Source organism: Pelodiscus sinensis, chromosome 2 (genome assembly GCF_049634645.1).
Source record: "Pelodiscus sinensis isolate JC-2024 chromosome 2, ASM4963464v1, whole genome shotgun sequence".
Taxonomy (NCBI): Eukaryota; Metazoa; Chordata; order Testudines; family Trionychidae; genus Pelodiscus; species Pelodiscus sinensis.
This window is the reverse complement of record NC_134712.1, coordinates 31,272,763-31,299,360: the sequence shown is the minus strand read 5'-3', so window position 1 is coordinate 31,299,360 and position 26,598 is coordinate 31,272,763. Positions and strand designations below refer to the sequence as shown.

The 26,598-nt window shown below is 39.6% G+C and overlaps 1 long non-coding RNA gene across 2 annotated transcripts in view; it reads left to right on the top strand.

Moving 5' to 3' along the window:
- Nucleotides 1–26,598, top strand: part of LOC112544066 (uncharacterized) — an 81,278-nt gene that overhangs the window by 47,918 nt on the left and 6,762 nt on the right. For both annotated transcript variants that reach the window (XR_012901269.1, XR_012901271.1), the window contains exon 2: nt 20,174–20,256. This is a non-coding gene — a long non-coding RNA (uncharacterized LOC112544066). The remainder of the gene's footprint in view (nt 1–20,173; nt 20,257–26,598) is intronic.

Here is a 26,598-nt window from a genome sequence, read left to right as displayed (position 1 = left end):
TTTGTGTACCAAAATTATCCAGCCTCTTAAACACAGAGACCTTTTTTTGGAAGAGAAACCATCTGTGATGGATGGGAGGGAGGAATCTGTGACCTTGGAGTTCTTTTTTTTAAGCAGAAGCCTTTAATGTCAGGGTATTTTTAAGGTCTTTTGCAGGCCCCTTACCTTCTGCACTTGAAGTGCTGAGTGAGAAACAGCATTAACATGGTGGCAGAGTGGGATAAGAGGCTTACAAAAATGATCAAACCTTCGGATCACTACTTCCTGCTTCTCCATGTGGGAATTAACAATACGACCAAGAACGACCTTGAACGGGTTACTGTGGATTACATAGAGTTGGGAAGAAGGATCAAAGATTTTGGAGCGCAAGTGGTGTTCTCGTCCATCCTCTCTGTTGAAGGGGAAGGACTGGGTAGGGATTGTCGAATTGAGACAGTAAATGTGTGGTTGTGCAGGTGGTGTCGCAGAGAGGGCTTTGGTTTCTTTGACCGTGGGACTTTGTTCTGGGCACAATGATTGTTAGGAAGAGATGGGATCCACCTAACCAAGAGAGGAAGGAGCATCTTCACAGGCAAGCTTGCAAAGTTGGTGAGGAGGGCTTTAAACTAGGTTTGTTGGGGGACGGTGACCAAAACCCTGAGGGGACTGGGAAAGTCAGATACCGGGAAGAAATGCAAAGAGAAATGAACAACAAAGGAGGACCCATGATTCGAATGCAGAGAGTAGGGAGATCAACTGGTGTTTGTACGCCAATGCGAGAAGCCAGGGTAACAAACCGGAAGAATTGGAGGCCCTGGCCCAGTCCAAGAACTACGATTTGATTGGGATAACAGACTCGATGGGATGACTTGCATGACTGGAGCGCTGTCATGGAAGGGTATAAACTGTTTGGGAAGAACAGGCAGGGGAGAAAAGGAGGAGGAGTTGCACTGTATGTGAGAGAGCACTATGATTGCTCAGAACTCCAGTAAATAGAGGGACAAAAGCCTGTTGAGAGTCTCTGGGTCACGTTTAGAGGTGTAACCAACAGCAGTGATGTTGTGGTTGGTGTCTACTACAGGCTGCCGAATCAGGTGGATGAGATAGATGAGGCTTTCTTTGGACAACTGAGAGAAGTTTCTAGATTGCATGCCCTGGTTCTCATGGGGGACTTTAATCACCCTGACATCTGTTGGCAGACCAATACAGAAGTACACAGACAATCCAGGAAATTTTTGGAGATTTTTGGGGATAATTGCTTGGTACAAGTGCTGCAGGATTCGACCAGAGGCTGTGCGCAGCTTGACCTGCTGCTCACAAACAGGGAGGAGCTAATAGGGGAAGTAGAGGTGAGTGATAACCTGGGCAGCAGTGATCACGAGATGGTAGATTTCAGGATCCTGCCCAAAGGAAGAAAAGAGAGTAGTAAAATACACACCTCGAACTTCAGAAAAGCAGACTGATGGGCAGAATCCCCTGGGATACTAATATGAAGGGGAAAGGAGGCCAGGAGAGCTGGTAGTATTTTAAAGAAGCCTTATTGAAGGCACAGAAAGAAACCATTTCAAAGAGAAGCAAATATGGTAGGAGACCGGATTGGCTCACCAGGGAAATCCTTGGTGAACTTAAGCACAAAAAAGGAGCTTACCAAAAGTGGAAACTTGGTCAGATGACCAGGGAGGGGTTTAAATGTATAGCTCGGGAATGCAGGGGAGTAATCAGGAAGGCAAAAGAGCAATTGGAATTGCAACTCGAAAGGGATGTGAAGGATAACAAGAAAGGTTTCTACGCGCATGTTAGCAAGAAGAAGGTGATCAGAGAGGGTTTGGGGCCCCTACTGGATGAGGGTGGTAACCTAGTGACAGATGATGTAGGGAAAGCTGAAGTACTTAATGGTTTCTTTGCCTCTGTCTTCACGGACAAGGTCAGTTCCCAGACTAATGCGCTAAGTGACGCAATATGGGACAAAGGTGGACAGCCCTTGGTGGGGAAAGAACAGATTAGGAACTATTTAGAAAAGCTAAATGTACATAAATCCATGGGTCTGGACTTAATACGTCTGAGGGTACTGAGGGGATGGATTGCACCCTCAGCAGGTTTGCAGATGACACTAAGCTGGGGGAGAGGTAGACACGCTGGAGGGAAGAGAGAGAGTCCAGAGTGACTTAGACAAATTGGAGGATTGGGCCACAAGAAATCTGCTTAGGTTCAACAAGGACAAGTGTAGAGTCCTGCACTTGGGACGGATAGCAGCCTTCAACTTCCTGAAGGGAGATTCCAAAGAGGCTGGAAAAAGGCTGTTCATGGTAGTGATAGATGGCAGAACAAGGAGCAGTGGTCTCAAGTTGCGGTGAGAGAGGTCCAGGTTGGATATTAGGAAAAACTATTTCACTAGGAGGGTGGTAAAACACTGGAATGGGTTATCTAGGGAAGTAGTGGAGTCTCCATCGCTGGAGATGTTTAAGTCTTAGCTTGATAAAGTCCTGGCTGGGTTGATTTAATTGGGATTGGTTCTGCCTTGGGCAGGGGGCTGGACTTGATGGCCTTCTAAAGTCTCTTCCAGCGCTATGATTCTATGATAATTTTGAACCAGGAGCACAGAACTTCAGATTTTAAAAGGACACGTTTTTTCTCCTTTTTGGCTGTTAGAAAAAAAACCCAAAACTTCCATTTGTTTTGTTGCCTGAGGGGGAAAAGGCACAGAGAAAGTTTAATCTGCAACAAAACAATTATTTCTAGTGTTTGGGCTACTGAATAGCGAGGCTGGAATAGGGCAGGAAAGGAGGCCAGTGCATGCATTTGTGCTCAGGCAGAGTAGCCCTGGAGCAACAAACCTTTCCAAAGTGGCTCCCAAGGATTACTTCATCTTTCTCCCAGCATCTACTCTGAACTAATACAAAGGACTGAAACAGGCTGAATCTGTTTTCAATTCAAAAACCTCATTGGCTCTTCCGGCTCCCTGCCAACACTTCCTGGATACCCACTGTTTCTGTGTTTAATTCTGCACAGTAATTTAATTAACTGAATGACTGGGATGTCTATAAAAGGGCAGTACCCTTCCCATCCATCACACCATCCTTTGGTGTCCTGCCGATTGGCTTTTAGAGTTTATGAGGATGCAAATCTTTTTCTTTAAACAATGTTAACTCCGTGACAATTTTAAATGTGTTTCCTGTGATGAGTAATAACACAGGTGGCTGTCATGTATAACTAAAAAAGGACAACTAATCCTCTTTAGTGCTTCTAAACATGAGGAAAAAAATCAAACAAATCATGTTTTGTAGAAAGCGTACACAAACCTTAACTTATTGTCTATTTCTTATATAACCGCTTCTTCTTGAGGAATTGAAGAAGCAGATCCTTGAACTCATCATTTTTGGAAATTGCAGCAAATCTGCAGTTCAGCCTTCACTGTGTCCACTTTGTTGATTAGTTTCATATCACCATGTATAATTAACGAAAAAAATACTCTTAGGATATGTATTGCTGCGTAAAAAGGAAACTATGTAAGGATTTATTCTTTCAAAGTTTCCGGTTCCATTTGAATTTACAATTTTGAAAATCTTAAGGTATTTTTTTTTTTTAATACTCATGGAGTCTTGAAATTCTAGAAACAAACTGACTTCTTTCATTTTAGAAGATTCTTCATGTAATTTATCCATATCAATAACTTTATCAATTTTGCATGTTTTGATGGCTTCTCTAAATTCTTCAAAAGAATGCTCTTTTGCCCATAAAACAGTTATTTTAAGTGCATTTTATTTTCACTGAAGTCATCATTCATAAATATTTTTTAGTTCACTGATTTTTTTTGTTTAAAAGCAGAATATCTATTTCATATTTTCTTCATTCACTTTCACTGAGATTAAGTTTGAACTCCAAACAGAACAATCATACAATTTCATTTATTCTACATTTTAGTTTCATATGTATCTTGGTCATTAATTGAAACAATGAAGTTGCTATGAGTAAGTTTGACTCCAGAGCGTCACTTTTATCCTTGAATGGTTTTTTTTTAATGAGCATTGTACTAGAAGAAATAGTACGAGTCAGCATCTCCCAAACTGTGCCATATTACTTTTCTTTCCTACAGATTGAAAGTAACTTATAATCATTTCCAACACATTGCCAGTTCCTCAGTGAGCAGATATAAGTGACACCCAAAGTATGACTACAAGACACAGAATGTTTATTATATTGTACTCCAGCAAATTGGAAAACTCTTCAAAGCTGGTGAACTGTCAGTGATTGAATTCTAAAAAGGCTATAGGGTTTCTAAATCAGTGTTTAGTTTGGTCACTGCAAATCTTGTGCTGCTATGTATGAAATGAGCAAAACAATTAGTAACAATGTCACTTTTTTCTCTGGTTTTGGGAAAATCTTTAAATTTAGAATAGTTAACACGTACATTGTCTTCTGCATTTGTTGATGTGTTTGATAACTTTAGTCCAAACTCATCAATCCTATTAAATATGTTGGTAGTGATTTGCTTGAGAAGTTTCATGATAGTCTTCATAAAAACCCAATAAACAATACTGAATGCAGTAACACTGTAGAGGCCCTTTCAACATTTGGAAAGCCTTTCATAGAATATTTGTTGCAAGATTGGTTGGAAGTACCAGTGCTTTTGAATAGTAAATGTTGTTCTTTTAAAGGTCAGTGTAGCTAGCCAGAGTAAGTCTAAGGTCTGACACTGGGTTCCCAAAGTACAAAATACATCACACAGGTATCTGTCAAACACAAGTAGTTTATTTCTTGACAGCTAACAGCTGTGCCCCATAAGTGGAAGAACAACATAACAAAGAAACGGCATATCTTACATCCCTTCCTGCAAGCCTGGGACCCCGGGTAAGCTGTGGACGAAGTGGGAGGTTGTCTCAGCTTCCAAGGCACCGGTACCCAAAGCCCATTGGTGAGGTTCAATTTGCTAGGCTCTGAGGCAGCCTTAAATACAGTTTTCCCTGCCTTGTTTGGCAGTTTGGAAATTTCCAGGGCTTACTCATTACATGCTGATGTAAGGCTTAGCTGTTAGTTATCGATTAGTTTTGGTCTGGATGTACTTGTTCTTTGGCCCTGTTTACGTGATAAGTACGTTAGGGTAAACATAATTGTTTAGGCGTTCTTGCCCTTTACCGTTACCTTATGCTTGTCCCTGCTATATTGGCAACAATACTTATCTTAAGTGGCGTATATTCCCAAAGACTTGCTTCTGGCTTGTCAGACATGGAAAAGGGAAAGGGGGGAAAGAATGCAGGCCTCACCACCCCTAAGCTAACACATACAAAGTTCTTCCGCAGTTGACCACTACAGTCAGACATACGTTTTCACAAAGTGCCTTTGATTGATTTTTCCATAGGCTATGCATGTAAGCACTTTTGGAATCATTGAAAATGGAACTATCAACTTTTGCTGTCATCCATACTTTGAGTAGTTTTTTAACAACATGAAATATTTTGCTGAGTTACACTGCAGTAATTCTTATTAACAGCATGAACTTTGAAAAAAAATTGAACTTTTGTCTTGTTTGGCAGTTTCAATGAGATATTACATAACATTTACCACAAATTGAAACATTAGTGTCACTCTTAACTATGCATCTTGTAGCTACTGTATCTCCTTTCCTACTTTTAATGAATTTAAATTCTTTTTTCTTTAGTGCTTGACAAACTTCTTTTCTTTTTTGTGTGGTGATGTCTGTGATAATCACAACTTTTACACTTAACCATTCCTATTTGTTGAACGAGCAAGATTGATGGAATGGTGCGAAGTAACGGAAGGAACTTTGTCAAATGAGCAGGGGTTGTGAGCACTGCTACCACATACTGAACTACAAAACTATGTGGTATAAAAGTGGCATCCACCAAGGTGTGTGGGTGTGTGTTGTGGTGTTGGTGTGTTTTTGTTTTTTTGTTTGTGGTGTTTGGGTTTTTTTGGGTTTTTTGGGTTTTTTTGCTAACCCCTTGGAATTCCCTGCTTCTGCAGCCCTGGCACAGAGCTTGAGTATGGTGGCTCCCATTTCCACTTGCCAACAATCTCAGGGAGCTCAGCTACAGTGGTCATGAGAGCACCATAGACTCAGACTTAGCTAGGTTGAAAGAAAGGGAAATAGAAGATACTGGAAGCTCCTAGGTTGGTTGAAGGTAACCAGTGTCTGAATAGGATTGTTGTACCTGAAAGGGTAATGAGATAGAAACCTAGAGCGAATGCGACTCTGAGGTTGGGGGAAAGAGAATGTTTAGTCAGAAACCACTGAGCTGGTGGGAAGAGGTGTTTCTTCCCTGGAACAAAGCTACTTCTGGGGAAATTCTGCACCATGGTGCACATGCAGAATTCGTGCTCCCCTACGGATTTGTTTTTTCTCTTCTACAATATAGATTTTGTTGGAGAGGTGTTGCAGCTGCACCTTGCACCCACTAGAGGCTGCTGTTGCACCAGAAGAGAGGGAAGTCAGCTGTGGGCGGCTTCCTTTCTCATAGTGGGTCCAGGATAAGGAGGCACAGGACAGACAGACAGCTGAGGTGTCACAGACTAGGGTTGGCTAGTGTGTGAGATGCTGGGTGCAGGCTTAGGAGCTAGTAGAGTAACAGCATTGAGCCAGTGGCTGAATGGAGAAGGGAATGCAGTGACATGGGGAGATGGGTGTAGATGTGCCTGACTGAATAGGAGAGGTTGGGATTAGCCAGAGTCTGCACGGGAGAGGCTCCCTTACAGTCCAACAACACTTCCCCCCAACTTTGTTTCACACTTCTTTCACTTGTGCCCAATAACTCTCTCACTTCACTCCCAGGCTTTTCCCCAACTCAACTCCTTTGTTATCCCTGAGCCTTTGTCCTGCTTTTGAAGAGCATGAGAAATACATTTCTGTATTATAGTTTAAATAAATTACTTGAAGTTCTGTATTAATATACCTACTAAATAATCTATTTATAAAAAAAAATCACTGTTTTTTGGTCTATATTGTTACAGACATAGTTGCTGGTTGGTATTTTGAAATAAATTGCCAAAATAATTGAAATGTTTATTATTATGTTGTATTTTGACAAAATATTCCGAATTTTGCAGAACTTTTAAATATTTGCAGAATTTCTAATTTTTTAAATAAAACTGTTATTTTTTTGGCACAAAATTCCCCCAGAAGTACAGAGCAGAAGTACTAGGTATGGTTGAACCCAGAGCCCTAACTCCAGTGAGAGCGATGGGACATCGGAGAGAAACTGCATACATTTTTATTTTTAATGTTTTTATTTATAATTTTCTATATTACAAAATCCAAAGAGGTGATTTAAGCATCATTCTCGATATACGAGGAGGATAAAGGACAAATATGCCACACGGACTCTCCTTCTTTAAGGAGGGCAAATAGTCATCTATACTATAGAAAACCATCAATTGACAATGGAGATCAATATGCCTTCCCAACTGGTGGGACCTGAAACAAAGAGGTCTTACAGAAATTCATGGAAAGCTGTAATCTTCATTGAGAATAATCTGCAGTATGGCTGTGCAGGTCCATGTGGATGATTTCATTTTTTAAAGTGGATCCTAGTGCATTTTTCAAATGTGCTGTGATGTAGGTGGGCTGGAATACTTCTTGTCATAAATTAGCAGTAAGAGCAAGCTTTCCAAAAGAAATATTACCTAAACCAGCAATATAGAGTAAGACATAAAGTTTATTTAAATTTGTTTTGTTTTATATAATTGAAAATGAATTTTGCCCTTTGAACTTTTGCTGATAGGTAGCTGTATTGAAGTTAAACACACATATAGTAAGTAACTTCACTATTGTATTTTCTTTATATGAAAATCCACATTTAAGCCTTTGAATGAACATATGTGGGATGAGCCCATTAACATTTTCAACATAGAAAATTCTACAGGAAGAAGAATAAAAATTGCAGTGTTCATTCACATCACTTAAAAGTTGCTGTTTTCACTAGTCTCTGTTACAGCGAAGGAATAAGAAATATAGGTTATTCAGTGTAGTGAGAGCCTTCAAAAGTCATTTCTCTTCAATAAGCCAGACCGAGTTTGATTCCTTTCCTCTCCCACAAGCCTGAGTCATCTAACTTATCCTTGAAGACTTCATTCTTCTAAAAAATGACTCCGTTTTCTAATGTATTTATATTTTCCTCCTTATTTTTCCTAGTGATCACAGTATTTTCAGTGCACTTTTGCTAGCTAAGGTCTCTGTTTTACGTTTCTTTGTGACTTATTTTATTTTCTTTGAAGTTAATGGCAAAACTTCCATTGACTCTAGTGGATACTTGAGAGAGGTTTTCTGATTAGTATTCCATTTAATTCTCAATACTACTGTAACAGATTGTACAGGATATATTGCATATCTACTTCTGATTCCCCAAAGGCTTTGAGTCTGTGAAATCTTGGCGCCACAGATGTGGTCCTTTATCTTGACCTGGAGAGACTTTTTAATAAAAAAACAAACAAAAAAACTCTTTGGAGTTCTGTGGTTCAGTCCCCAATGGGGATAAAAAGGTGGTAGTTACTAAAATAGAGGTTGTGAATGACCAGATGAGGAGCTCAGCACTTCACAGGATCAGGTCTTAAACCAGGCAACTATAGTTTGTGAGCCTTATCTAAATCTCATTTAAGTCAGTTGAAAGACATCCACTTACTTCAGTTGTCTGTGGGTCAGACCCAAAATATATTCTTGTAAGATCTGCAAAAACCTTATCTTCTGAAGAGATTTGCTGATATAATATATTTCTATCTGCTAAAGTGGCAATAGTCAAATCTGTTGTCTATTGATCTTTCAAGGATGCTAAAAGATGTACGAATCCAATCTAGAGAAGCTTGTCACGTTGCCAATAGACTTGACCAAGGGAGGAGGATCACTTTATAACAGGCATAGGACCCCCCCCCCCCCCAATACCTTTAAGGCCATTGTACAGGTTGGACTTCCTTGGTCCAGAACCTTCGGGACTGGACCAGTCCAGGATGAGCGATTTTGCCGAACCATGGATGTTGCCAGACCAGAGAATACCTGTTAAGAGAGTTTCAATATATACATGTATAAACGATTTAATGAATGATTGCATTCAGTTCTATGGGGAGTGTTCCCATAGCTTCTTTGAGAATTAAAAACAGTGGTTAAAACAAGTCACTAGGATGGTAAGGTGTTCCAGAGAGGTACCACCCAGTTAGATGGTTGGCATTTAATTACTAAAACTGTTTTCCGGAGACCAAGAGGCAAAGAAAGAACTTGAGGCTATATAAATAAGGCGTTTAAACATACTAGCAGCCATTATTTTGAGAGGAAAAAATAGACATGACTTTTTGTTCAAGGGGAGTCCCCAAACCTGAGGTGTTTGAATGACTTTGGATTCTAGGCCCCATAAGACTAATGGACAATTTCTGGAATGTTTGAGTAACTGTGTAGGAACATTTTGGTTTTCTCTAATGCCTTTGTGCTTAAAATATACTCTGTATGGCAACTTGTAGTGGTAATAGATTGTTTATGCTCTCCAGAGGGAAAGCCATTCAGAGGCTGGCAGTAAGTCATACTGAGTTGGAGAAATAAGGATATGGCACAGTGCTGTAAAGCCTTAAAACACCTGGAGAGAACAGTGATAGAAATGTAGCCATGTTAGTCTGGGGTAGTTGAAGCAAAATGCAGGACAATGTAGCACTTTAAAGACTAACAAGATGATTTATTAGATGATGAGCTTTCGTGGGCCAGACCCACTTCCTCAGATCAAATAGTGGAAGAAAGTAGTCACAACCATATATACCAAAGGATACAATTAAAAAAAATGAACAAATATGAAAATCACATTGCAGAACAGGAGGGGGATGCGGGGGGGGGGGGAGGAAGGAAGGTAAGTGTCTGTGAATTGATGATATTAGAGGTAGGGAGAGTGGGATGTTTGTGAGTTAATGGTATTAGAGGTGATAATTGGGGAAACTATCTTGGTAATGGGTGAGATAGTTCAAATGTTTAAGTCCTTGTTGGAAAGTGTCGAATTTTAACATGAATGACAGTTCAGAGGATTCCCTTTCAAGTGCAGATGTAAAAGGTCTTTGTAGCAGAATGCAGGTGGTTAAGTCATTGAGAGAGTGTCCTTTCTGGTTAAAATGGCAAGAAACTGTTTTCTCTTTGTGATCTTGTCTGATATCTGTTTTGTGGGCATTAATCCTTTGGCGAAGTGTCTGAGATGTTTTTCCAATGTACATAGCAGACGGACACTTTCGGCACATGATAGCGTAGATGATATTTCTGGATGCGCAGGAATATGTGTTCTTGATCTTATAACTCGGTTAGGTCCAATAATGGTATCAGCAGAATGAATATGTGGACAAAGCTGGCAACGGGGTTTGTTGCAAGGGAAGGTACCAGGGTTGGTATTAGTGTGGTATGTCCTGTAGTGGTTGGTAAGAATCATCTTGAGGTTAGGTGGTTGTCTATAGGAGACTATGGGTCTGTCTCCCACAGCTTCTTGGAGTTTAGTGTCCTGTTCCAGTATAGGCTGTAGTTTATTGATAATGTGTTGGACAGGTGTAAGTTGGGGGTTGTAGGTGATGACAAGTGGTGTTCTATTGTTGGTTTTCTTGGGTCTGTCTTGAAGTAGATGGTTTCTAGGTATTCGTCTGGCTCTTTCAATTTGCTTTTTTATTTCTCTGGATGGGTAGTTGAGATTTATAAATGCTTGGTAGAGATCCTGAAGCTTCTGGTCTCTGTCAGTGGGATTAGAGCAGATGCGGTTGTATCGAAGGGCTTGGCTATAGACGATGGATCGTGTGGTGTGTTCTGGATGGGAGCTGGATGCATGTAGGTAACTGTATGAGTCGGTGGGTTTTCTGTAGAGAGTGGTGTCTAATTTTCCATTGTTGATTTGTACGGTGGTGTCCAGGAAGTGGATCTCTCGTGTAGAATGGTCCAGGCTGAGGTTGATGGTGGGGTGTAGGTTGTTGAAATCTCTGTGGAATATCTCCAGTGTTTCTTGGCCATGCGTCCAGATCATAAAGATGTCATCGATGTACCGTAGGTAGAGGAGGAGTGAAAGGGGACGGGAGTTGAGGAAACATTGTTCTAGGTCAGCCATAAAGATGTTAGCATACTGTGGGGCCATGCGTGTACCCATGGCTGTGCCGCTGATCTGGAGGTATAAGTTGTTCTCAAACTGGAAATAATTGTGGGTGAGAACAAAGTTACATAGGTCTGTGATCAGGTTGGCAGTAGTGTCCTCTGGGATAGTGTTTCTAATTGCTTGTAATCCGTCTTCATGTGGGATGTTGGTATATAGAGCTTCTACATCCATGGTGGCAAGGATGGTATTATTGGGGAGGTTATCGATGTTTTGTAGTTTCCTTAGGAAGTCAGTAGTGTCTCGGAGATAGCTGGGGGTATTGGTTACGAAGGGTTTGAGAAGAGTGTCTACATAGCTGGATAGACCAGTAGTGAGCATGCCAATACCAGAGATGATGGGACGTCCGGGGTGCCCAGGTTTATGGATCTTGGGAAGTAGATAGAACAATCCTGGTCGGGGGTCAGAAGGTCATTCTGAGTGAGTGACAAGTGACAGCTGGGAGCCTGAAACCTGAAGTAGGTGCTCTTGAGGGACCATGGAAGCAGTTACCCTGAAACTGTGATATACTGTGTCGTCCATAGACACCGGAGTTCTAGTTTAAATCTCGTCTACCTTAAGCTGAACACAGTGCTAATCTCTAGATGAAGATTGTACTATTTAGTAGGCTCCCACCCTTAGACATGGCCACTTTTGGGCAAAATGGCAGACACCAATCCTAATGTAGTTGTATTGCCCACTTAAAGATAAGATACTATGAACATTTACCCTGGCATTAAATGTTCATTAATCCTCCAGAAGATGAGACAGTAAACAAATGGTCCCCTCATTAAATACATTTAGTGGAACAATAGCTAGATACAACACATTACATACTTTAAATATGAAATATATTTTTAAAAGGGCAAGTGGCTAGACAAGCTAGTTAATAAAAAAGGGAAGACTATTAAAAAGTGAAATCTCTGCAGAAAAACATTTTGCAATGTCAGGAAATTTGCATTACAGTATATTGGGCCAGGTGCTTCACAAGGCAAATGCCTGTCCATAGATGTTCTTCATATTTTATGGAATAAATGTAACATCCATTTGTTTATTATTTCCTATTACAAAACAAGTCTTGCGGAAATGACTGAATTTCCCTCAATAGGAAAAAAAAGTGACATTTGAAAAAGTGAATTATGCCAAAATCTGTGATAGTTTTGGAATAATTTTAGATGCGGGGTAATTACTAGAACTGTTGGCTAAAAAAATATACATATTGTTTTGTTGGGTTAAAACCAGGATACATGAAAACCACCAACTTATTCTTAAAGGAATCTGCTATTGGCTGTTTTCTGAAGTTTCGATGGACGAGAATACTTCAAAAATCCAACATTGTTGTAATAGCTAATGCACCTGCTTTTGCGCTTGACCTTTCCTACCTTGATTACTAGAATCTTCTTTTGGGCCTGTTTAATACTTGTATTGCTCCATTTTTATCAGTCCAGAGTGCTACAATAAAAATTATCTTCTGTTTTTTCAACCTGCTAGCCTTATTTGCTGTCCAGAACTTCTGCTCTACATCATTGATTGTTTCTGGTTCCTGGTTTTTAGTTGATCAGTTTTGGCTGACTGTCATCTATCTACTGAGGAGAAAAAACTCTAATACTGAAGTGCAGTGTTCATGTTCTTGGTAAAGAGAAAACAGCATGCGTTTACATTGTCCCGGATGGTGCCTTGCTGTGTTGCATCTCTCCTGTTTTTCATTTTGAATTACTTTCAACTTCTGCACTCCTCTAGAACTGTGAGGCATAATTCATCTGTAGCATTAGCAAAGGGTCCATAGAAAGCTGGCATTGAGGACCTTTAGCCAGTGTAAAGCTCTGTTCCTAAACACTGAATTGATTAAGCTACATCTGTTTGAGGGATAATCAGTAAAAATTGCCAAATGATAACTGAACAATTCTTCCATTTAAGGATTTTCTTCTAAACAGAATGATTTGAGCTTGTAGACAGTCTATTAAAGCTTCTCTAGGCTTTAAGATCCTCACATTTCCTCTTGTACCTTGAGGCATCAGGTTGTCTGTCCAAAGTGACAACAGTTTCTTCATCTTCAAGAAACCGTGCCTGCTGTTCTCACACATCTTGATTCCATGCCTTCTGTCCTAACAAGTCAGAATGATGTTTTTTGGCAGATGTTCACAATCTTCATACATAACAACAGATGCAAAAGAACCATTTAATCATCATTAGTTTCTCAGAAGCATTCTCAAGAAGAGGGTAGTTTCTCCCTTTCATGTTAATTTACCGGGTGTGCATGTGTGCCTTGAAAGAAAACCTTTTCATTCATCAGATTAAATGCTTAATGAAAGGTGGGGTTTTTTAATTTCAGTTTTTCTATTTTTTTTTTGTACTTCTGCAGAGGCTTGTTTCTTTGTGATTGGGGTGGAGGGATATAACTTAAAGCAAGGTAAGTGTTTGGTTGCACCAGGAAAACAGGATGTGCCTGGAATGGAATTGCTTTTCTAAAACTATACAGAAAAGAGACAGAACCAACAGGCAGGTGAAAGGAGCTGGGTGGGGGTGTTCCCCATCTAGGATTGCTCCAGCCCCAAGCCTCCTACCTCCCCCTGCCATGCTGCCATAGTGAAGTATATGATTAAAATGAAGATCATGTAACTAATATAGTGTAATTAATAAGTAAAATAAAATTACAATGTAAGAAGATTTAAATTAACTGGCTTACAAATATAATCCTAATAAACAATGTTAGATCTTTTGAAACTATTAAAAGTGGCAGTAGTAAAGGACTACTGGCGATATGATTTCGGTAAATATTTCATCTATCGAATATAAATTATTTAAAAAGAGTCCTGTGGTATTTCTATGTCAGATAGCAAAAATGGTCTCTGGCAAAAATAGTTCTTGATAATAGAAGGCAAAATTTTTTTAAAAAAATAGACGGAATAATGAAAATATTTCCCCATGGCCATAATTTTGGCAGGTCTAGTTATTTATGATAAGAACGTGAATTATTTATTCATCCTTACTACAGGATTGACCTTTGGAACAACAGATGGTAATTCCAATTTATTTCAAAGTATGAGAACTTCTGTTGATGTATTTAGTTATAATTCACATAAATAAGAATTTATCTTTAATATTGCATTCCCTTTGTTTCCATTTGTAAAGTACTTTATTGTATTGGCATGTTGATTTAACATGTGGCTTAATTGCTTAATTATATTTAAAAACATTCCTGTAGAGCCACCAGAATGTCTGAGAGACCTTGCTTGCCAAGGTAAAACTTATTTTTTTTTATGTGAGAGAGGATAATTTCATTGAAAATATAAGTAAGTTTTAGTGGTAGGCTTTATAAATAAGTAAATCAGGCAAGAAGGATGCATCTTTTAATTCTGAAATCTAAACATTACTGATTCAAAAAGTAAAGTGTAATCTCACAACTTCATTTTACTTAATATAAATAATATATTATTTTTAACTTAATTTATTGGTGTAGATAATTCACAGATTTTCTTAAGGCCCAGGGATCATCTACTTAGATCTCTTGTGTACCAGAGGTCAGTATATTTCCCCCACTTACTGCTCTTTTGAGCCCAATAACGTGTGTTTGTGTTTGGCTAAAGCACATCCTCCAGAAAAGCGGGTTCAATGGTTTCTGAAGTTGCACCCAAGTTCTAGTGTATTGTATGATAATGTAAAGTTGTCAGAAACAAATTAAGATATAAATGGCCATGCAGTTTGCTTAGAAAGTGTATCAAGAGACACAATATGCTTTTCTGGAGGATGTGCTTTAGGCAGACACAAGTTATTGGGCTCAAAAGAGCAGTAAGTGGGTGTAATGTATTGGCCTCCAGTACACAGGAGATTGAAGTAGATGATCCCTTGGCCTTAAGAAAATCTGTGAAAATAGTAAGAACTCTTTGAAAGTGTGTTTTTACTTGAGGCACTAGAGATTTTTGCTAGGGCTAAACTTGTGAGGGATAAGAGTGAAGTGGATTGATTCTGTAGAGTTATAGTACTTGATTGATTGACATGCAGTTAACCTATGAAAAGGTGGACCTTAAGGTAATTCTCAGTTTGGATTGATATGAGGAAGTGATTGAAGACTGGATTGCTATAGATCCCAGTGATGAGAAATCGTGTTTGCATACTAATTCCTAATTATCCCTTATGGCTTCATGCAAATACAAAGAACTGCACAGTCATCTTTACCCCTGCCATTGCACATTTCTAGGGAAAAAAATAAAGTCCCAGTCAAATTTGGTGTAAATTATTTTGTCATCTATGGGCTGAATGGATAGCCTGTAACTGAAATGGGTTATCTTTGTAAATGGAAAATACTTTCCTACCCACCCACATTTGAGTGTTTCCAGACAGCTTGTTACAGGATAGACTGGTTACCCCCATGATATTTAGGAGCATGGCGGAAGGTGGCTATTTTTAGGAAATAGGAATAGCCCTAGCAAAATTCTCTACTGTCTCAAGTAAAAACGCATTTTTAGGGAGTTACTGTTTTCATTTTCCAGTCACCATTTTGAACTGCATGTGGTGAAGGGAGAAGTGAGAGTGAGGGTGGCATAGAATCTGCCATTAGCAGGTATATGCTTCTAGCCGGAATCTGTAATAACATTTGTATTGTTTCATACATTGGTAGTCCCTTACATTACTGTATTAATAAACATTCAAATGGAACCAGAACCTTGCCAGGCTAAGGGAAGGCATCCGTCCCTTTTGTATCTGCTGCAAGCTCTATGGTGGATTGTTCCTCATGGGGAGAATCAAACAGCTCCTCCAAGTATGGCTGTGCTGCTGGTACTCCTGGTCTAACACCGCCTCTGGGACTGTTTTCAGTAACAGTGTGACTTCACAGTCCTTGCTTGGCACTTGTTGCTGGTTACCTTCAGTTCCTATGCTGGCTTCTGAGGCCAGCAGGGTGTCATTCTGGCTAACCAAGTTATCATGTACCACTGTTGGCTCTGTGTTGGGCATTTCCCAGCACCCAAACTCCTCATAAAATGGCTGTGATATCAGCAAATTGCCAGAGATATGGTTCTGGTCTCTAGTTGGGCTGTACTCAGCCTTGAGCTACTTAGTCTGCTCCCTGCACTGGTCACCAGTCTGGTAAATTTACCAAGTTACCAGGTTATTTGCTATTTGCTGGTATGTATGGTCATTCCTGACACCAATTCTTCTAAAGTGCATTGTTTTGCTGCCTCACACCAGAAATTTACCAACATCTGGCTGTATGCTCATGGCCGTGAAGCAGGTGCTTTACTAAAGGCTGCTTTTGTTCAGTTTCCATTGCAAAAACAGAAGTCTCTTCTCGTGTTTGAAGCTTGATGGTTAGAGGACATTGGAATGGTTAAATGCTGACTTACTCTAGTTTCTGCACTACACCAAGGCTATGTCTACACTCGCGGCTTCTTGCGCGAGTAATATGCAAATGAGGCCATGCGTGGAATATCACTGATCCTAATTTGCATACCTAATGAGCCACCATTTTTTTCAGAAGAGGCTCTTGTGCAAGAAGGAGTGTCTACACTGCCCCTTCTTGCACAAGAAAAACCCTCTTGTGCAATGCCATTCTTCCTGAAAAGTAATAGGTGTAACAGCATTGCGCAAGAGGGTTTTTCTTGCGCAAGAAGGGGCAGTATAGTCGCTCCTTCTTGCGCAAGAGCCTCTTCTGAAAAAAAGGTGGCTCATTAGGTATGCAAATGAGGCTGTGATATTCCACGCGTAGCCTCATTTGCATATTGCTTGTGCAAGAAGCCACGAGTGTAGACATAGCCCAAGAGTTTTGGAGGGGAGGGCTGCTTTTTTCACTGGAGTTGATTGGAGACTCTTGGGATAGAGAGGAAAAAGGAAGTTGGTCTATGGGATTCTTTTGACAGGCATCCAGGACTCAAGTGTGAGGTGGCAGAGAGGACGACTTTGTCTGTACTTCAAAGCAAGGAGGCTCAAATTCTAGGTTCCAGCTTGATTTGGGAGCAGATCCTGGACTTCCCATAGTGTCCTCAGGTCTAATCTTGAGTCTGAAAGATTTATGTTGGATGAAAGTTGAATGTGGGCTTAACTAAGGCTGAGCCAAGTCTTACATTGTGGTGTAGACATACCTTGAGTAGTTAAGCTTTATAAATCCTTGCTATCCTTTTTTACTACTTCATTATGTGGACAAGAATTTCTCTCTCTTGCTTTTCTCTTTTTTCCTCCTTAATACTGGGGAAAAAAGTCTACAATTATTTATTATTCTTATGGTTTCCTTTATTGTTGATCATTCTTTTAAAACACTGGGTATCTGGGTCAATGTGTCTTGGCTCTCTTCTAGATTATACCTTTTTGAACTGATAGATCCTTACTTACTTACTATTTCTTCTTTCATTTCACTTAGTTCTGTGACTGCAGAGATATTGGATCTTTATCTTCTGTCTGTTGCTATGTGATCCTAGGATTTCATTTTCCCATATAAAATATATATATTTTACTGCTTGTTTTTAAAGTTTGCTATGCATACTAGCTTGCCTTTTCATAGGCCCTCTGTGCTTACTACATCTTAACCCTTTTTCTGCTAATTTAAGGCATATTCTGATTTTTTTTAATGTTCCTCTTAGATTTCAGTTTCTAGGTAAGCATATTGGAGCTACTTCTATTCTCAGGAGTATTTGACCAATTATGCTTTTCCTGTGTCTCTCTTTCTCAACATAAATGGTTAAGCTTCCTTCGTTTCCTGTTCCTTTTAAAAGCCTGTATGTTTCTGTGATCAGCACTTAGACATTCTCATTAATTCACCCTGTTTTAGTTATGTCAACAAATTCAAGTCATCATCCCGCACGTACCTCTTTTTCCTTCATTTTCATTGTCATTCACTGTATTCCTGTCTAAATGCTTTATCTTCTGCCACCCTCTGGGCACAGTTTCCTCTACAGTGAAACCCTCTCATAATGAAAAGGAGTCTCACTCTATGTGAAAGCTTATTTTGGTTTAGTTTAAGCCTGTTCTTAAAATGAGTTAAGAGAACTCAAAATCTGATTGTAATGGAAATAAGCTTCCCCACAGCCTTTTGCACTATTATTAACTATATTGGAATAACACAGTTCAATCAGTGCTACCTTGAGCAGACAACTGGTGTAAGAGAAAAAGCCTCAATATTCTACTCCTCGGTATCCAAATTGGGGAATTTGGTTAAAATGTGGGGGAAATGTTCAAAATGTGGTTCTTTTCTTCTGTGCCTCTGGTGACAAACTCTATTGATGTAAAGTCATTGTTTCAAAAACGAAAAAAAAAAGAGAGGAAGGTGTGCTGCCAGGAAAGAGCACAGAGGGACCATTGCTTGCAAAGATAGGTTACGTGCTGGTGTTTCCCACAAATGCATTTGAGGGGCAATGTCCTACCATTGCTGAATTTGCATTACTCTCTTACCGTCCAGGGAAGAATGCCTCTGATACTCAGCTTATGAAGTTTATGCAGATTCTGCAAATAGCCTATGTTCTTCCTGAGAAATGAAAATGCCCCAAGTCCTCATTGAGATGTAAATAATAATGCTATAAGAGGCCCCGGGGCAGAAGCTGGGTACTATTGTGCACAAACTAAAAGGCAGCCCTTCCTTAAAGAGTTCACAATCAAATAAATACATGTAACTGCTCTTTCAAAAGTACCTAAGGTTCCATTGACTTTCAATAAAACTTACACTTCTAAATGATTTAAGCACGTCTGGTACCATTTAGCAATAAAAAAATCCCAGGCTAAGTTTTTTTTATATCTATCTATCTAAAGGTAGGTGGCTGAATAAGGAATTAGGAGCCTAAGTAGCCTGATTTTTTTAGAAGCACTAAGTAGCTATGAATATCAGGACACTTTTTGATTTGGGTGACTGAATAAGGAATTAGGTATGGAATGTTCTAAAATGCCCATGATATATTCAAGCGCCTGACACCCATTGAACTTCAACAAGAGCTGGTCACCTGTTTCTTTGAAATTCATAGACAGGAAGCTCAACTTCCCTCACGTGCTCTGTTTTGTTTAAATATATATCTCAATCCAGACCTCCAGGTGCCCAGATTCAGCACAGGAAGGGAAATGTCCTGAAAATTGATTACATTTGTGCTGCTTGTCCAGGGATGGGCTGCTGAATCTGTGAGAAACAAGCATTGGAAAGATCCCCTCCTCACTCTTTTTGCAGCTTTAAAAGTGGAGTAACTGTGCTGACAAAACCAAATACATATTAATAAATTGAGACAAAAATTGCTGCCAAAACCCAGCATAATTAAACATACAATTTTAACAATCACTACTTCCTCAGTTAGGAAGATGACGACATTTTACCTGGAATGACTTGCAGTTGGTTATACTAATGTGAAATACCCTCAAGCATTCTCTGAAGTTAGAATGACGTTTATAGCTAAAATTGTCCCATCAGTCAAAAATGATTTAATCATAGCTCTTTTCTAATGAACAAAAGCATTTGTATTCAGATTGCTTGTTGCTGAGCATCTTTTGATTGCTTTATGTTAAATAGAAAAATCAGTCAATCAAAACTAAAAGTATATCTATTTTGTAGATGATGTCTTTTTGCATGAACTGAATGCTTGAGGAGTGAGACTATTTTAGTACCATTAATACCATTTTTCAGAATTTTCAGTTTTTATAAAAAGGTTGTATCTTTTATTATTTAAAGGTATGTTTTAGGTCCTTTAAAAAAATGGAGATTGCCTATCTCCTAGAACTGGAAGGGGACCTTGAAAGGTCATCAAGTCCAGTCCCCTGCCTTCACAGCAGGACCAAGTACCATCCCTGACAAATTTTTCCCCCAAATTCCTAAATGGTCTCTGCAAGGATTGAACTCACAACCCTGGGTTTATCAGGCCAATGCTCAAACCACTGAGCTATACTTCCCCCCTTACTCAGTTTCCTTCCACAAGTAAGGAAACAGTCATTGATTACTGTGCCTGCATGAAGATTGAATAAGAAGATCAGGCTTTGGATCTACTTCAGCATATATTCGGTTGTATATATGTGCCTACTTCTGAAACACTTTTGTGTGGTATCGCCTGAGTTTTGGTGGAAAATGTTTAATAGTAAAGGCATTCTTTAGGATGTTTACATCTATCTCTTAAATTTCTTAGTCTGAAAATATCTTTCTCTTTTATTTTTAGACCAGACCAACTAGAACAGTCTGTAGTGCAGAACTCTCATACATGTGAAGCAAATCGTTCACCATTATGTTTGGCACTAAAAGGTCAGTTTCTTATTCTTCTATTTTTTATCTTTAAAAAAATGTACGAAGAATGTGACCCTAATATAAAGCTTTATTTGTGGTAAATACAATATTATGCCAGGTTGTTGTTTTGTCTTTTATTTTCCTTGCTGTATAATCCCTTAGTTCTTTGGTATGCAGTGAGCAATATATGAACAGAAATATAGTATTGCTACCTAGAAGCATTAGGTGATACCTCTAGCTTATCAAATAGAACATTATGTTGGTATCAGAGTACACTTAGAGTACATACAGAAGGAGAGATGCTGAAAATACACAGCATGCACAAAAATACATATCCCATTTTCATAAGTGCAAAACACACTACTGCTGTGCCCATAAAAATAGGCCTCTAAAGCTGCAATTTTGAGGATTTCCATTTCTCACTGATTGTTTTTGTGGGTTCTGGAAAGTTAAAGCTTGTGTCAGATCAAATGATTCTACTAAATGCAATATTTATGCCATGAATTATACTACAGTTGAGTTGGAATTGATATATGATTTACGATGACATAATTTAATCTGTAAATCACATGTTTCAAAGCATTTTGTTCTCCCACTGTGTCTTTATTTCTTCAGAGTTCTACAATCACAAAAGGCCACCAACAGGTTTCAGTTGTTTTGGTATTTTATTCTGTTTATTCACACCAGCTTTTATCGTAAATATTATATAAATGAAATTTTCCCACACCTACTCCTTTCTGAAAGCCAAACTCCTTTGTGTTGTATATGGTAAGGGCAATTAAATGCCAAGAATGGTGTGAAGTATTGTCCGATGTTGGATGTCAGAAGTTCTCACTGTCCACCTGGGAGATGCAGCTATTATGTAACACCTGTTTACTGTGCGTTTGTGTTATTCCTTCCCTCATACAGATGTGAATCATGTAGAGTAGCTAGATGGTACACTGTATTCTGGAAGACCACGTTGGCGTACTGTAGACCACGTTGGCATACTGTAAATTATTATGCATAAAGCTAGAAAATACGATAGTGTCCTCAGACTGTATTGTTTTCAATACAGTTGTTCAAATACTAGAAAATACTAGAAATACTAGAAAATTGTAATGTATTTAGGTCCAGATTTTTCAAAAGTGGCCATTAATTCTGGATTCCCAAATTTTGGGTGCCTAAATTAGAATACTCAGAGGTGCATGCTGAACCCATCTACCTGCTAGGTTGATGCTCCAAAAACCAAAAAGAGTACTTTTTTGAACATTGCAGTCTTAATTTTTAATTTTCTGCTTAGAAATAGATACTGTTTGCAAGGAAATAGTGTTAAACAAAACTTAATTAATTATGGGAAATGGAAATTAGTTTTGTTTTCTCTAAAATGAAATCTGAATAAGTTTTAATATGATTGTGCGATTTAAGTGTTGTTTTGAACAAAATCACAGCACTTTGCTTTAAAGACTAAACACTCTCACCATCAAGTTGTAGAAAGCTATCAAGAATACTGTAATTGAGCTCTTTTATTTCTACCTATTGCTGTGATTTATGTGCCAGGTTTGCATTCATTGAATCATAGCTGTCTGAAATAGAACTGCTTTTTTCAACTCTATTATTTAATCAGGACAATCAGAATACATTTTTCAAACATAACAGTTTCTGAGGAAGGAAAATATTTCAATGATGCTTTTTCACAAGCTACATTGACAAGAGGTACTGACATTTTTAACAAAGATGTGAATTCCCTTTCACTTCAGTTTAATGTAAGAACTGATCCCATGCCTTAAATTACTAAACTGCTACAAGTGTTTTAGTATTCCAGTTTCATCTTTTTTAATATGTCATGCTAATTTCTGTGATTAATTGAATCTACAAAAGGCACTAGCATGGAAATAGCAAAGGTTGTTATTTTTTTCCACATGAGTTTTTGATGCAATGTTTTATTTATGCTACCAATTTAATCCAATTTTGCAAGAGCGGTTTTCCATACTGTGGCCTAGACTACCCCTTTGTGGAAAAAAATGTAAAGAAGGGGGCTCCTGGATAGACTTTCTGCTAGCTTTATCTTGCAGACATCCCCCTCAAACTAACTCTTTTTGGCATGTTGTGAGATTTTCCCCTTCCGTGAAAGAGGCAATGTGGTCTGCTACCATGCCTGCCAAAGCCTCTGGGATTTACAGGAGGCTCTGGCTGTCTACTCTCCATTGGAGGAGCCTTACTATCATATATATCCCCCAGCTATGGCTGTCAGAGGATTCCAGTCAGGGACTACACAGAAGAAATAACCTAAGGCTGTTATGTTTTTTAACTAATCCCATGTGGCTGGAGATTTCTCTTTACTGCCCTGAAACTACACCTTTTTCCCGAATACAGAGCATGCACCATACTGTAGCTTCAAGTGCTGCCATGGAGACATTTGAGGTCCATGTATTCTTCTTTGTGCGATATAACACACTGACAATACAACAATAAGTAAACCTGCAATAGGCTTCCAGAGGAGGTTTTGGGATCCTCATCATTGGAGGTTTTTAAGAACAGATCGGACAAACACCTTCTAGCGATAATCTAGATTTACTTGGTACTGCCTCAGATTGAGGGGCTGGATTTGAGACTATAGAGATCCTTTCTAGTCCTATATCTACATGCCTATAATTCCAAGTCCTGGAAGAAGACAGTTGTGTGTCCTTATTGAATAGATTGAAGTGGGCTTTTTCCTGAGGAGAAAGGAACTGGCTACAACTGAAGATAATTACTACTTAGAGAGGTAAAATCTAGATAAGAAAAGGGAAAGGTCTCCTAGGGTGTGTCTACACAGCACCCGAAACTCGAAATAAGATTTCAAAATTTGGCGCTGTCTACACAGTGCCAAATTTCTAAATAATGCACTATTTTGAGCCATCCCTTAACCCTCATGCAACAAGGTTTACAGGGATGACAAAATATTTCAAAATAATGGATGTGTTTCTAAGACGTGAGGTAGCTATTTCAGGATACCTCATAACCCAAAATATCTCCAATGTGTAGACATACCCACAGAAACACGATTACAACCACTGTTTGCAGGAAGTTGTGGGAGTTCCTTTTTGAGTTCTTCTTTGTGAAATCCAATTTGTTTCATTTAACTTTTGGTCATAAGATCTGTTCACCCTGAGGTAGATATACATTTACACGTGTATGTGGATACATGTTCATCATTGCACCATAACCCCTCTACTTCTTCATCCGAAGATCATACCTGAAGGATAGTCTAGTGCACAAAAGCTAGCATGCATAAGTGGTGTGGGTATGTACACGTCTCTGCTGTAACATGGCTCTGTATCCCCTCTACTGTGTGATGTAGATGTTTACAAAGGCTATGTGACAGGTCACTGGTACTGATAGTCCTATTGGGCCATTTCCCTATGCATGCACTGATCACTTTGCTGCCTGACCCTTACCCTAAATATAAAGAACAGAGTACACCATCCTCCATAACCTTGCCTGTACCAGCAGGAACAGTCACCTATATTTGGAGATGTCACAAAGGCTAGAGAAGCCAGACATTCACCAGGCTCTGTCCAAGTGCAAAGAGCATATGAAGTATCTCAGGCTCCTGAACCAGAGAGTGAAGTGAAGGATTCATAAATTCACTCTGGGAGAGGACCAAGTACCTACTCCTGCTATGATAAGCTGGATCATGGGGTGTCTTGGGCTGCAAGTAGTGAATCTGAATTCAGTCATGACCCTCTCCTTGGTCCCTTCATCCTGATTGTATGGTAGGGTGCTGGGGATGGGCAGGGTGAGAAGGCAGCCCAGGCCTTGGAGACCGTTCCTGAGGAAGCCATGGGAGACCCAGAGGATTCTACACATCCACCTGGCAGCCCTGGTTGGGGAAGCCTCCTTTGCAGAGCCTGGGGAGGACCCCAAGCTATGGCAGGAACTGGAATCTGAGGCTGCTAAATTGTAATATGACCTCTCATGCCCCTGAAAATACCTCTGGGTATACAAGACTGAAGCCAGCCCCCTTACCCTGCCTATGCTCCATCATGACATGGTTCCCAAATAAGACAGGCTGTAAAAAGGCAGGTGGACTGTTATTTGTAACTCTCTATTCCTATTCCATGGAAACTCAGTCTGCTACCTTAGAATAGTCAGTTTTCTCTTGATTTGCCATCAATTCCTATAAACCTAGTCCAGCAAACTTTAGTTTTAGCAGAAACTGAAGCTGGTTCTTCAGGTGTAATGGCAGGACGAATGTACTTAGTCTGCTTTTATAGCTCTTCAAAGACTTCTATTCAGCTATATGTAAAAGGGTCACCATTATTAGAAACCTCTCTGTAGCATAGGTGGACAGGTGTCTTCCACAGTACTGAAAGCCACTTCTCTTTTCCATTTTGGTAATTTCAGTATAGCCATATTCTCCAATGATGGCTAGCCTTCAAAAAACAGGAATGTGACTTATGAATGTTACCCCCACAGCAAGAGATTCATCTACAACATCTTAATAAATGTAATTTGTGTGTGTTAAACTCTGTTCCTTCCTTGAGGGCTGCAAAAGTAGTAGGCAGTAGACTGTAATGGGCATTCCTTGGATTTTAAGTAGTATCAATATGGTGGCCTTAGGCAGCACAGTTGCGCTATGTGGGGGTGATTTAGGTACCTTTCAATACAAAATTAAATATTAGGCTATCCTTACCTTTGACTTGTTAGGCCATTCCGATGCTGACAGAGAACTACATTTGTCCTCCTACACAATATTCCACAGGTGTTCCCACCTCCCACCCCTTTTGTCAGGGCCAGACGAAGGTCAGCGGTCAGGAGATATCTGAGGGGATTTGGCTTTTTTTTTTGTTCATTTGTTTTTATTACAAACTGTCCCGTGTGTGTATATATAAATTAAAGTTACTGTTTCTTCACTTGTGTCTGTATTTTGTTTTCTCGATATGATACTTCCCAAAGGTTTGGAGTAGGTAAGGGAATTCACTGAATATTGAAGTCTGGTCCCAAGGAAATGGATCCCTTCCCAACCCTTCCCCATTCCCCTCAGCCATTAAGAGAAAAATAAAATAAATTCATGTTAAGGTATTAAGGTAAAGCAGTACTGTGAAAAACTGAGGAGAAAATTATGGAGAAGTCATGGGGTAATTATAAAAAATGAATAGAAAGAAAACAAAACTAAACTAAAGAGTGAAGATACCTGACACTGAGTGGTATTTTAAGGACACACCAACCTGCACCAAGTCAGATTGTTGACTAGTCATTCATATCCCTACCTCCTCCCACCCCCCGTGGACAGGGGCTGCTGCTGCCAAGGTGGCTTTTACTACATTTACAATGCAGAGCCACAGTGGTCCAGAGCTGGCACGAGTCCTGGCTCATGCCAGCCCTGGGAGGTACCCGTGCTGTGGCCTTGCAGAGTGACCTCCTTATCAACTAATCATATAGTTGATACAAATTGTATCAACTACACGATTAGCCAAATAACTGCCCTTTAACATCCTTAGTTGGGCACGAGTCTCGGGACCCATGTTGGTGCAGGGCAGGAGAGTGGTGGCATGTGGGGAACTCCCCTTTGAATGGGATAGTTGTCAGAAATAGAGATGGAATGATACAATCTACAGTATAGGCTTAGGACTCAATCCTGCTTTGTTCTTTCTGTGAGTAGTCCCATTGTTTTCACATATGTGGACATTTGTGCCACATGTTATGTGAAATCAGATAGTACATTTATACATGAGCACTAATAACCTTGTAAGGTATGTTGCATTTAAAGTAAATTTGTAGTTTAACATCTAGACTGATGCACATATGTAGAACTTTGGCCCTCATTCCTGGGGCCAGTTGCCATGAGAATCCTGTGGAATCTGTTTAGGTAAGGAACACTTTTCATAGCTTTAGGGTACCATCACTTTTAGCAGTACTGATAGGCTCCATCCCATTTCCCTTCCCTCCCTGTTCGCCATCACTGCATATTGAGCAGGTGGCATTGTATAAGGATGGCGGCAAAGCTCGAAGGGGTTACTTTCAGTTTGGAAGGCTGGGCTCTGGATCACAGGGGCATAGTGAACTGCAAATTCTGGATTCTGTTGTGTTGTCATTTTATGTAATATTTAAACAAAATCATTAGACCATGTCTATACTAGCACTTATGTCAGCAAAGCTTTTGTTGCTAAGGGGTGTAAAAGCCCCACATCCCCAAATGACATAAGTTTTGCTGGCATAAGTGCTCATGTGCACTCTCCCACATCTCATTAAGCTGGTTTATTGATGTTGATAAGAAAGCTCTCTCCTGTCACCATAATGTGGCTATACAAACACACTTCCAGAGGTACAGCTGTGCTGCTGTACAACTTTAAGTGTAAACATGGCCTTAGTTGTTAAATCTAAGCTCTCACTGAG